The sequence below is a fragment of the Amblyomma mixtum genome, chromosome 3, assembly GCF_055824585.1.
Source record: "Amblyomma mixtum isolate Tamu chromosome 3, ASM5582458v1, whole genome shotgun sequence".
In the NCBI taxonomy this organism is placed as follows: domain Eukaryota; kingdom Metazoa; phylum Arthropoda; class Arachnida; order Ixodida; family Ixodidae; genus Amblyomma; species Amblyomma mixtum.
The window spans coordinates 197,662,390-197,674,489 of NC_143014.1; positions in this window are offsets into that span (position 1 = coordinate 197,662,390).

Genomic DNA, 12,100 nt, shown 5'->3' on the forward strand with positions numbered 1-12,100 from the left:
ACCTGGTCCGAGCTCAGGGACGTCCTCCATGACCTCGTAAGCAGGGAGGGGAACTGCGCTCCATAAACCTACAAGGGGACCGGAAAGCTCCAGCAATTGCCTATGCACAGAGTACGAGTTCGATGGTGATGCTGGAAACTTTACTGTAGACACCCTTTATCCGGGGCTGTAAAGGGTAGAGGAGGTGAGACTGATGGGGCGAGACAGTGTCGGTGAGGCCCAGCTCGGTAGCCGGGCGCACTAGTGCTCGCATGGTGGCCGCAGAGGGCGAGAAGTGCGTCAACCGCTCTTTGAGCCCAGTGCGATGTGCGTGCAGAGATGCTCATGTAGGCTATCGAAGTAAAGCACCATGCGGACAGCATCACAAGGTGTGTAGACTGTTCGGTGATAATGTACAACGCACGCAAAGGAAAGGTTTGTAGCCGACTCGAGGCTCTGTGCTGGGAATTTAACCAATGGTTTTGTGCCTGTGTCGCCCAGCTACAACCTAATCGGAACAAGAAATCGCAAGGTCGCTGCAGCATAACAAAAGTGATGATATTTTCTCTAGTCTGAGTTTTCGCTACAAATGAAAAGAAAATGATCAGGCGATGTTTGAACACAAAGGCCTGCGTGACAGAAGACAAAAAAAAAAAAGGTGCCGCGTTTTCGCATGTGTATACGCTCGCGATGTCCTCAGCAATTGTACCCACTCGTGCAGGTGAAGAACCTCGAGGCCAGCGGTCAGGACGTTGGGGACTTCGACAAGCTGCTGCTAATCAGCAACTATTACGCCACCCGATCTGCGTGCCAGGGTCAGGAGACCCTCGCCGAGCATGCCATGAAGATCTCCGTGTCGCTGCTGCGCTACACGGAGTACATACCTCCGGACAAGGCCTTCTACGAGGCGGGGCTCGCCTGCAAGGCACGCTGTTCGCGCAATTTTCCACCGTGCACGTACCCGTGTAGGCTAGAAAACGTCTACACATGACAAAGAAACTTTAAAACCTCGCAAGTAGGGCTATGCAAATATTCTAAATTTTTGAATATTGTATCGGATATCGTCCTATTTGTTTCGCTGAACGAATGAAATAGTGCACATTACAAAATATTCCAAACAAATCGAAGGCAATCTAAAGTGTTCGAATGGTTTTCGAACAGCAGACGCAATTTTTGAATCGGGCACGTCATACTTCTCTTCAACGGCTGTTTCAAAAACAGGGCCCCCTTCGCTGATGTAGTACAGCTCTGCCTTGGTTGGTGTGCAGGTTCAGCGCCACGACGCGGTGCATTCGTGTGGCCGCGCTCGCGGTGCCGACATATATGGCCTTCAAGACTGGGTGACGTGTGACTGGGTTCAGCCAGGCCCAGCAAACCCTGCTTTCATGCCTGACATCGGAGGCCATGGCTCATAACTCTCGTCCCTGTCATCAAATGAGATGTGGCGCTAGTTCGTTCACCGTCGTCGTCAGCAGCAAAGGGTAATTTCCCGAGGCGCATGAAGTGACGACCACAGAATGAAAATGCTGACTTCGTGCTGCGTGCCTCGCAGTTGAAATCACTGTTGCGTCCTTCGATAGCTACAGCTTTAACTCCAAGAGTTACAGCGCCGCCGCTAGCTGTTCTCTGTTTCGCATGGATATTCGTCTTCTTCGAATATTTCCACAAGTAGCGAATGATCATACGAATATTTGATTGGTATCCAGTTCGGTTCTTTCATTATTCGATTCTAATTCGATATATAAACTATTCGTATTCGATTCGGTTTCGAAAAAAAGTATTCGCACACCCCTACTCAAAGGACAGAAGCTCTACAGGAGAACATGCCGGTGGAACTTGCCATTCCTACTTGCGCGCTGCCACCTGCAGACAGAAGCAGAGCAAGAGGAATCGTGGCGAGGGAGGCCACTGTGTGCTAGAACTGTCACCGAGAGCGGACAGCAGGAACCCTTTGCTTCTTTTTTTATCGCTTCGCTCTTTGTCACGCACTTTATAGATGATTGGCAGGCGGCAGTGTGGCCTCTGTTGCCAAACCCGCTCTGAGACAGCGTGGAAGGTGACATGCACTCTCTTTTCTTACCAGGCAATGAACAGAGAGGGAATGGCCTTCGTTTTCTGGAACCATTACCTGGACATATGCGAAGTACGTTGCCCTCGGAGCATCAGATGCGCAGTGCACGCCTGTTTCTTGTAAGAGTGCCATACGCACGCATCTAGTAGGGATTACCTATGAAATGGTATTGGGGAGGCGGGGGGGGGGGGGACTTCACTGCCAGCCGAACACGCAACAGAGCATGCTGTGTCTTCAGTAGCCTTCTGTTTTGTTTTTCTACTTTTCTAGTATTCGTTACTTCAGTGCGGGGCATTTTACCGTGTTCGCCAACGAATAATAATTTTGGTTCGAAAACATTGAAGCGCGGCGTTCTATTTATCCTGAAGCTCAAAACTTAATTGGTATTGGCAATCGGTATTGCATGGTCTATTAGGGACAGTCGTGGTGGAGGGCTCCGGATTAATTCAGACCACCGGAGGCGCGCTGACAACGCACAACACGCGGGAAATTTTGCAAATCGCCTTCATCGAAGTGCGGACGCCATGGCAGGGATTCGATCTCCCGACCTTGCAATCAGCAGCCGAACGTTAGAGCCACTCAGTCGCCGCGGCGAGTCTCAAAGCTTAATAAACGTCAGGACGCCACATTGAAGAGGAGGCTCCATTCGCGACAGCGAGGCACATGCTTTTTCGAGTGCGGTATTACGCTTACGTTCACGATATCGCGAATGCCACGCCACCCTGCTAGTATTTCGAGATGAAAACTTCAGTTTACATTGAAGTGCATGCGCTTTAGCTTACTGATGGGGCGAGACAGTGTCGGTAAGGCCCAGCTAGGTAGCCGGGCGCACTAGTGCTCGCATGGTGGCCGCAGAGGGCTACCACGCCAGGGAAATGACTGTGCCAGCGCCCAACGGTAGTGGTACACGGTGTTGAGACGCGGGCTCTCAGTTGCCGTCGGGACGCGGGTCCGCTGTCGCCGACATGCCGGAGCAATGAATAGACGGGGGTTGATAAGGAGTAGCGTGAAAAAAAGGTATATGAATTCACATATTTACAAGCAACGAGAAGCACGATACATGGCACGATGTAACACAACAGGAAAAGACACAAAGGAAACGGGAGCCCTTAAATAGAGTCGGCACAGACTCCCGCCCCTTTTCGTCCAATCAGGAGCGTCCTGGTGGGTGATTGGCTTGCAAGGCTTGAACGCCAACCCCGGTAGCGTTCCGGTAGCTGTTCGGCCCGAACGCACAACGCGCTCCACGATGACGACGCGCGGGCTCGGAGAGACGCAGTCTTGGACGCCGTCCTTGGGGAGCGTCTCGGCAGCTGACCGGCCGAACGCGCAACACTCTCCACGAAGACGACGCGCAGGCTCGTTGAGGCGCAGGCCTGGACGCCATCCTTGGGAGCGTCCCGGTGTTGGAAATTCACGTTCATAACAACGGTAACGTTATGCTAAAAAAGCTCTGAAAACGCCGCATACTGTTTCTTTCTACTTCGTGATTCCAGAAGCATTATCAATGCTTGTATACCGACGAAAGACACCGCGTTAACACCGCATTTTTTTCGACTTGAGGTCGTATGTTGTGACGACTGTTTTCTTGATCTATTCTTTTTCGTCGCCGCCGTTCATCGCTGCCGCCTGTGATGTCAGGGCCGACAGTTGCAGCAAGCAGTGCCAGTCGCATGTGCTCGTATCGAAGGCAAGATTAAACGCTGACATCGAGGCAGGAGAATGGATCGAGAAAAGATGACTACGAAGTTCGGCCCTTGAGCTTCGGAAATCTCAGCGTACCTCCTCTCGCAACGCGTGTGGCGAGTCGAAGTGCCATTGAAGAGGCCTTGCAACGCTTCCTTCGCTTGAATCGTGCGCTTCATTCAACTCATCGCTACACTGGCGACGCACATTGGCGCCAGGATGGCCTCTGCACGCCGTTGAAAACTAAACGACTTCAATGGCCGGTGTTTTAGGTCAGAAGGACGTTAGAGCCTGTTGTCGAGCGTAGAACCAAATAATGCGGCCACGTCTAACGCTGAACGGAAGGCTGAGGTGTATCCAGACGACGGACCACGGACCTGCTTTATCCCGCGGACTAGCGGTCACGTGGGGTCTAGTTTCCGGTCTACGAGGTCCGCGCATGGTCCGCGGACCGAATCGTGCGAGAAATGCGAGAACATTTTTTTTGGCGGCGGAACACGGACTTTTTAGCCCACTGGCTCACTTAAAATCTGGCAACCACGTCACACTTGTCTCTCCAGGCAGGCGATTCACCACTGATATCATTCTCACTACAGCTTTGTGGCTCGTTTACACTTGGGCATGAAAGCGAGCGAAATCCGCCGCCTCCGGAGGGCTTTCTAGTACGCGCTTCAAAGCCGCCACTACGTCGCTTACGGCGTACACAGATATAGTTAGAAAATAACATAAATTGACGCTGTCTACGCACCGCTAAACTGAGTATTCTACGCACTGCTAAACCTACACACCGCTAAACCAATTGTCACATTTCCCACGATTATTTCAGCGCATGAAAATATAGACACAGCGATAAGCTCAGCTTAGTGGCGCCATCTAGTTGTTAAGACGGGAACCATTGCTGTCAACAAACCTACGCACCTCTTAAGCCTAGAAGCGGGAGAATCGTCACTCTAAATAAAAAATAAAGCAAATTTTTCACTCATAAGTTTTCTTATAGCCGAGATGGCACCAAGCGAAAGATCGGTGCCCCATTTATGGCCAGTGAAGGCAATGAAAAAGGCAGTAACAACGACGAATTGACTCCGAAGCGAGCGGTCCTGCTTCGAAGCGCGCCGCCATGTATGTTGACTGCAACTTCCTCCTCGCCGCAGCAGAAATCGGTCGCGGACTGATCGGGCTTTCCGCTAGGCATTCAGAGGAGAGTCGCTGCCGCGACGGCGAATTCCGCTTGCCCTCGCCGCCGAATGCCGAAGCTTGAATGCGCCATGAAAGGAGCGCTGCTGCAAGCGGATCCCAGAGCTTTTCGCTTGGCCCGCATGATCGCCTGCTCCTTCGGGCCGTCATGTGAATGCTGTCGCCGGACGGGCCCGGCCCGGCCACGCACGGTGCACCCCACGTGACCGGTCCGCGGACCAGTCCTTGGCCCGCCGTCTGGATAGGCGGATGGCTGCGCGCGTTTCCCATGAGTCGCCAGTCTAGCGTGCATAGCTTCCAGTATGCCAGTGCTACCAATAGAACGAAAACGCGTCAGAGGCTGGAAACAGGGCTGTCAGCGAAGTGTTTTCCAGGACCTTTTCTAGGTTAAGCGCGGCAAACACTCCACGTCATACTTTGGCGGTCAAAGGTCCGTGCGACGCGTTGCATAGCGCTTAGGAGCCAACTTGTGCACTCTCTCATCCATGCATGGCTGGGCGAGTACTGAAAACAGCGCTCGCTCACGGTAATGAAAACGGTATTGACACTTAAACCACATATCGCACTCATTCACGTTTCGCGCCAACCACACATCGCACTCATCGTGCCACAGTCGCGCCAGGCGAAATTTCATCGCCTGCAGAGCATCTCGCCTGCGGGGGGGGGGGGGAACGAAAACTAACAAAACGGTCGCGAGTGTGTACCGCGAAGGTTTGAGCGTTTGCTGTGATGTGAGAGCAAAGATCCTTTCAGAAACACGCTGTGCTGCTGCTGGCCCCGCAGATCCTTGGCGCGCTGCCAAGACCGCCGGGTGAACCATCGCAGCCGGCGCTGGCCAGAACAAAATCACTGGACGGTAGCGAGTTCGTAACGCGAATGATCCACTTTGCGATGGCTTGTGACTGCGAAGAAATAGAGACATATTAGAGTTGATATACTGGTGCATCCGCCTCGTATTCGGCACCTGGTGAGGGCTGCAGGAGGTGCTGCTCATATGTCGAAGATGCATTTTTGCTATGGGTGCCCGAAGGCGGAGTTTTACCAGTGAGTGCTTGGCGGACGCCTATGCCAACTGCGCAAGACTAAAGAAAGGGCTAAGAACAGGTAACGGTGTCGCCACCAGACCACCACTCTGAAATAGAAATGCAGACGTCAGGTACAGAACAAATTTTACGTCACAGAATGAACCAAAGGTTTATTCGAAATTTTGATTTGAGGGTAAAGTTGTGGTAATTTCTGGCGGGGATGGGGGTTTAAAATTATAGTACGGGGTAGTTATGCCAACCACACCATATAATATACAAGGGGGCATGGTTGCGCGCGAAAAAAAAAAGATATGAGAAAAGGGGTATAAACATTTCGAACCAAGTGATACCTTTCCATTATTTATTTCTACTTTCCGACTTTCTTGCAATTTCAGGCCATTGAAGAGGGATCACTGGACACATTAGATCATTCCGACTTCCAAAACACCGACATCCCGTTCGAGGTAGCTCTTCCGGAAAAAATGTTCCTCGAGGTAAGTACCACCTTCGCTACACTGCGTCAAATGCGACTCTCTCCGGTTTTTTTTATGCTCTTTTTGCATGACAATGAAGAATACTATGTGTTATATCTTGCCGAAGCCGGAGGTACGCATGGTCATTGTACTGCATGCCTGGTGAAGCCGTGGACTCCCATGCAGGAACCTGTCTCTCTTTTGCGGTGGGAGCCGTTGATGGGAGCCCACCATGAGTCGTCGTGTAATTGAAGCCCTTGTAGGTGTAGAAATACGCAAGCCAAAACGACGCAATCCGAAAGCCAAGCCAAGAGAGAGGCGAAGGTACGAAAGAACGAAAAAAAAAACGAAAGGAGAATAATAAAGGCGGGAAAAAGAAGGGAGAGAAAGTGGAAGGACATGACGGTTGTCGCCGAATGTTTTAACTAAACCGTAGCCTATTTTAACCAATATATATATATTTTGTTCTCCACAAACCTTGTTTTCTGTTTTGATTTAGCGTCCGACACATGCCTCCTGATGCTGAACAACTATGAAGAGAGATGTGAAAAAAACAGCAGGGAGGAATACATCCAAATGGGCTATTGGCGGGGTAGTTGGTCCTTGAAGTCGAGTGAAGGAAACAGCGCACAAGACAAGGTCGTGACACAACAACACAGGTGCCAAAATAAATTGCAGTAAAGAAGAACAAGGCTGACTCCATCTAAAATAGAGAATATTCTATTTATATCTTGGTCATGACAACAACACACGATGGTTAAAAATGAAGGAAGGGATGGTAAAACTAGCTGGTACGTATATTCGCCACATATATATTCTATAGCTTTTCGCAACATATGTTACGAATAGCTATAGGATTAACATGCTGTCTTATTTCTTGTACTCCTCATTCCAAAGCAGTCGACATCAGGTAAGACGTGCTTCAAACGACTGCGCCCCGTTCATTCGGAAGGAAGGATAGCGTATACGCGGCTTATACGGCTCTCAAATGCGTGCCCTCGCATGCTAGCGAAAAAGGTGTACCACTGTGGCCCCAAGCATGTAAAATGTAAAAGCATGTAAAAGGCGATGTCGCGAAGGACTGCGTGTTTAAACGGTTGGATGGTAATGCCGTTCAGGTACATCGCTGCCTCCAGTTGGGCGAACCACCCGCCGACGCCTGCAGGCCGGAACGCTGGGAGCGGCGGGTCGAAACTTGGGTCCTGCCAGAACGCCATGCTAGGAGGCCGCTGGGATAGAAGGCACGGTTCACCGGGTCACCACTGTTGAAGATTTGCGGGGTCGCAGCGGAGCACCAGAGCAAGATGACCAGCGTGGCAGGCTTCCAGTTGGGTCGAGGGTTGCACCTGTGATTAGCAACATTTTTCTGAGCGACATGGATAGGAAGGTAGCTGCGGCCTCGGCGGGATTGTTCTTGAGGGCTTTCAGATACGTGGATGATTTTTTAGTCATCGTGGAAGGGTCTGACCCTGCAGCGGAAATGGCTGATGTTCTAAGGGTGTTCAGTCAGTTCGGCCGTGGTCTAAGTTTTACTACGGAGGTTTCTGTTGGCAACGAGCTACGCTTTCTTGACATGTCTTTGAGAGCTACTCCGGGAGACCTTTGCTGTATGTATCGCCCGCGCACCGTCAAGCCACTCCTCGGTTATGAGTCAGGGCACTCAAAACTGATCAAGGACGGTATCGCTGTTTCGTGCCTTAAGGCCGCCACATCTAGGTCGTGCCACCACCGTGTTGCGGAAAGTGTGTCAGAGCAAGTGGTACGATTGAAAAGTAGTGGTTTTCCCGACCACGTCATCTCCAGGGCAGGAGAAAAAGTTCTGAGGTGGGTTAAGACAGGGGCCAATGGAAGAGGCCGTGTTGACAGTGAGCGCCGTAGGCCGGCTGTCATTCCGTACGCTCACAGGCTTTCGCATGGGTTAAAGAGCGTGGCAAAGAGGTACGATGTTAGGGTGGTGTTCTCGGCTCCTAAGAAGCTCGCTGCAATTTGCCCACAAGTGGCCAAAAAACTAGCGGCGGGTATCCACAAGAATCGCAAGGCCTGTACAACAAAACATGTGGCGCCTTTCATTCCTTGCAAAAAGGGTGTTGTATATCGTTTGCCACTGTCTTGCGGTAAAGAGTATATTGGGCAAACGGGGCGCTGTGTAAATGTAAGGCTCTTTGAGCACCGCAACTTACTCGGCAGTGACTAGCGAGACAACCTTCCCGCACACTGCCTGGTTTGCAAATGCACACCCCTTTTCCCGAAAACTAATGTGCTTTTTTGCCACCAAGATAAGGTGACCCGGGAGCTGATGGAAGCGTTCTTTATTCGAAAAAACGGCAAACGGTGCGTCAGTGATCCTTCAGTGGCCTTGTCAGATTTGGAATTTAGGTACTTAAATAACCGGGTGCACACGCGCGCTGCTCCTGTTTAGATCATCTTTCACGCCTTGCACGTAATCTGCAAGGAAGGAGACTGCAGGGTCAGTAGACCCATCAATAGAGCGAAGGCAAATGGTCGATAGAAACGAACCCAAATGAAAAAGTTGGGTTGCAGAACCACTTCTTGACCAAATCTGGATTGCAGTTCCCTAGAGCCCCTTTCCATCGTATGTTGCCGTCTACATGCCTGAGGTGCCGCTTTACCTATCATCATGTCTCTTCCATTAAAAAGGACCATTCCCCGTGCTGTCATGCGTCGCAAAGGAGGATCACTATTGTCGCTGTGCTTTGTCGGGATTCATTTTCTTAACAACAAAATGAAAAAAAGCAGCCAGAAGCGGCATTAACTGTAGCAGGCATTCTTCCGCCAAGTTTTCACAGCTTCAGCTAACCCTCGTGAGTGTTACTCATTGCATACTCTCAGACATTCGCATTAATTATGCGATGTTCTGTACCTTCCACGCATCCCCTCCCTAGGCGCGCGCTCCGTTTACACTTTCTGCGGTGCGTGATGTCGTTGACGGGGCTATGCCCCACTCGAGTTAAGTTGTTCTTCACGCAGGCCTTAACGTGCCTTCTGCGAGGCGGTCCTCCGTGCATGATGTTCCTTTTTTACCTCAAGCCTGTGGTTGCGAATTCCGCAGTTCTTTAGTTCCAAGTATGCTTGCCCTCGCCTCTCCCTTCCCACCATTCCCTCCCTTTGTTTTATTTCCAAATATGTAGTTATTTCGAAGATCTGAAGTCTCTGTCCACATAGGTGACTTCATGTGTGCCTTGTAGATTTATTTGATAGCTGCACGACATTTTCGTCTTCAGCGGCACTCGCAGCTGAGCAATTAAGTCACACCCACTTGCTCTATTGTCTATGCCGTTGGCAGGGTTTTTTTATGGCGCTGTAAACCATCTCTCATATTAAATTTGCAATAATCTTGCTGCTCTGTCCTTCGCGCGATTATTTTTAACCAAAGAATATACCAATGTGCTTAGGCCTCTTCCTTGACCCCGTGTGGTCAGTCTCTCCCGTCATTCATCCTGCTATGTTCCCTGCATTTGCGTATAACCTGCAGTGCTCGTAGAAATATTAGGTATCTATTATATGGTTGCACGAATTCGAGTTTTCTTGGGAAGCATGCCGTGAGTACGAACAATGCCCTTCTGAAGGATAACCCCATCGGTTAAAGCCCGTTAGAAAAGGATTGGTTACTTTTTACTGCAGTAAATATATCAGTTACAGTCACTAGCACCAAGTGCTTAAACACCAAGCAAGAGAAAAAATAGCGAACAGCACAATGCTTGCCTGTACTACGCATGGAAACAAAGTTCGACGTTAGCTCTCATGAATGTCCATCATCAAAAAAAAAAAAAACGTGTTCACGCCGCTTCTATAATTTCCATCGCTAGGAATGCAACCTTCAATCCCCCTGCCAGCAATTTTGTTGCAGAGAACGGAAGTGTGATTCCACGTAGTTTATTTCTATTTTGCCAAGCGTCTTCCCTAGCTATCGTCGCATGCACTCACTGATGTATTAGCACCAGCAAAGATGTTCGCTTAGCCTCAACGTTCTTAACAAGTCATAGGTGTTCTTAACTGGCCCATTGTCACCCGAAATATCTCTGCGAGTGGGATTTTTTAGTGATAACATTAGAGTAGCTTTGTCATCTTCATATTCGAAACGACCGTATGACGTTGAACTCGAGCTTGCTCGCTGGTAGAGCGCAGCATATAAGTAAACTTATATTTAGCCAGCTATGGTCCCGCCCACATTGTTTTCGACAGAGACAAACTTTAAACGACGGACGCCTTCTCCGCTGCTTCACAGTAGGCAAACTTTCGAGCAATGCGAACTTCTACGCCCACTTTTCTCGTTACCTTTTAGCCACCCTAGTTCAGTAAGGCAGGCTGCTCCGTTTATCCTCGTGCGCTAATTCCTCTTTCGCATTTTCTACGCCAGTTTCCCATGGGTTGCCACCCGCTCTTTCATTTGGAACTGTCGCAACACGGACAACACAGAGCACTCGGCGTTCATTATGCGCCGCTCTACCGAGCCTCTAATTAGCCCCATTGGCCGGAAACGCCCAGCTTAAATTTTCTCCCCAGAAGCTCCACTTTCGTACCTCTCAGTGCCATTGTGCTTCCTTGGTAGCGCACACTGCGTGGGCTGATGACACCGCAGTTGGAGGAAGCTTGAATGCAGGTCCCCAGTTTTTGTATTTCTATTTTTTTAGAAACTTGAGCACATCCCGCCACATCGTTCCTCGTTACGGGAAGCCTCGAAGCCAGTGCTCCGACGGGTCGACTCGGAAACCCGCACAAACACGACACTCGTGAAATGAGATTGGTTGAGGGCCGAAAACATCGCTCTGATCAACTGCAACAAGCACGATCCTTGCTAGTGATGCGCGGCAAATAAATTGCGAGAGCTGCTCTTGACGTGTTCTTTTTAGAGCGCAGCTCTTTGGCGTCCGTTCCTGGGTTTCGCATCGTCGTCGGCCTCGTAACCAGCTCCGCCCCCCTTTCATCCCCCCAGCGCTATCGGCGTCAGCGGCATCAGTCAGTCGCTGCTATCTCTTCCCTCCTCCCTTTATCGTGTTGTCCGCTTGCTGCGCTCGCTTCTGCCCCCATCGTTTGCCGCTGGGTGTACACGCCGCCCCCCTCCCCCCTCTTCCTGCGAGTCTCCGGTTGTCAAAGCGCCGGCTCGAACTTAATTCCTTTCTTCGCTCCTCCTCCAATGCAACCCCTGTGCGGTGGCAATCAGAGAGCCAGATCGGTGGCGGCGGATCTGTATATGTGCACCGCCCGAGCCGAAATTGCGAATACGTGTGAAAAATAAAGAAAAAATTCTGTGATAGCGCATACATGTGTTGCTCGATTTCTTTGCCTCAATCTATCGAAAAGGTGAAACAGCGTATTTGCTGCGCTCAAATTTCGCATTAGGAAGTAACGTAATCGTCGGTAATTTTTTTTCGTTAAGCTTGCGAACTAGAGCATGGTGAGAGATGCATAGAAATCAATCCAGATATAAATAGCCGCGTAACAAGGACTTAGTAGTCTCCTAAAATACTGAACGTCTTTAAGGATTTCAGTAATGTGCGTATTGGGCGTATTCAACAACGCAGTTTGTCAACCAGGCGTAGATGAGAAGGCCACTGCCTCTATTTTCAAGCGAATTAACTAAATAAGAATGAGCGAGAATGACTCCAGCTTGAATCTATTTTGAGGAAAGATAAGTGGTCTCCATTCCCAGT